Here is a 1,274-nt window from a genome sequence, read left to right as displayed (position 1 = left end):
TCTTTCGATCTCTATACTTACCTATGTTGAAATATCCAAGATCTACCCTATGATTCCCTCTTTCGATAGCAAATCACAAGATTAATAATCATCTAATCAATGGCCAGTTAATTAGAAGCATTAAACTCAGAATAAATCAGATAAACAAATAGAGAATTGCATTAAATTAGCATGGACAAACAAGCATAGTTCGGAATTAGGTTACATCGTTTTCCTAGAAAGAAGAAAATTTAGCTCATGCTAGAATTGGAATTCAACATAAACGAATTCACCATAATTGTTCTGAGAAGATGGGAAGAAGAAAATAAACACTGAAAAATCCTCCTTGCAGCCTCAACTGGTCGTCAAAAGCTCAAGGGAACGATTCAACGCCTTTCTCCCGTCCGTGCTCGTGTATGAATCCAACGTACGTGCAATAAATTGGAATTCCGTCTCCAAAACAAATGATTTGAATCCCTCTAGTTATGTTTTTCTCTCCCAAAGAGTGTTCTCCAGTCAAAAACCGCGGCTCTAGAGTGAAGAATGGCCTTTTATATGGTCCCACGGCGGAAAACCTAAAATCTGTCAAAATACGATGTTCGCTCGAGCGGGGTGTCGAGCGCGCGTCGAGCGTTCGACTCTGCCTGATTTCGCTCGAGCGTCCTATCGAGCGCACATCGAGCGTTCGACTCTGCCTGATTTCGCTCGAGCGGCCAATGTCTCCGCTCGAGCGATCTTCGTTTTTCAGCAACCTGCTCGAGCTCCCTGTCGAGCGGCAGTCGAGCGTTTGAATCTGCCTGAATTCGCTCGAGCGGCCAAGAGCCTCCGCTCGAGCGAACTTGTAAAATCTGCAATATGAAATTTTGCAAGCCATCACAGTCCCATTTTTATGTGTAACAATAATCCCACAACATTTTGAACGTCGTGCTGCATCAAGTGAATAATACCTAAGATGTAGGTACGAATTCGTAAAGGCTACGTGCAATTAATTATTAAGAAACGGTTAATTATAAAATTAGTACATGAGTTCCCACTAGGGTTGAAAATCGGCCGATACAGGCCGAAGAAACGAACCATACATATTATTTTTAGACCAGAATGAATTAGACCAGACTGGATCTGATCTAGTCCAATCTAATTTTCAAGGGACTGAACTCATTCCGTCTGGTCTGGTCCCGTTTGAGGTGAAACCGATCTAGGGGTTTTCACTCCGGACGGGACCGGACCAACCTAAATGAAAATTTTTTTAAAAAATTATTATTTATATAATAGTTGTATATAATTAATTATATAAT

Source organism: Carya illinoinensis, chromosome 7 (assembly GCF_018687715.1).
Source record: "Carya illinoinensis cultivar Pawnee chromosome 7, C.illinoinensisPawnee_v1, whole genome shotgun sequence".
In the NCBI taxonomy this organism is placed as follows: Eukaryota; Viridiplantae; Streptophyta; class Magnoliopsida; order Fagales; family Juglandaceae; genus Carya; species Carya illinoinensis.
This window is presented reverse-complemented; position numbering follows the sequence as displayed.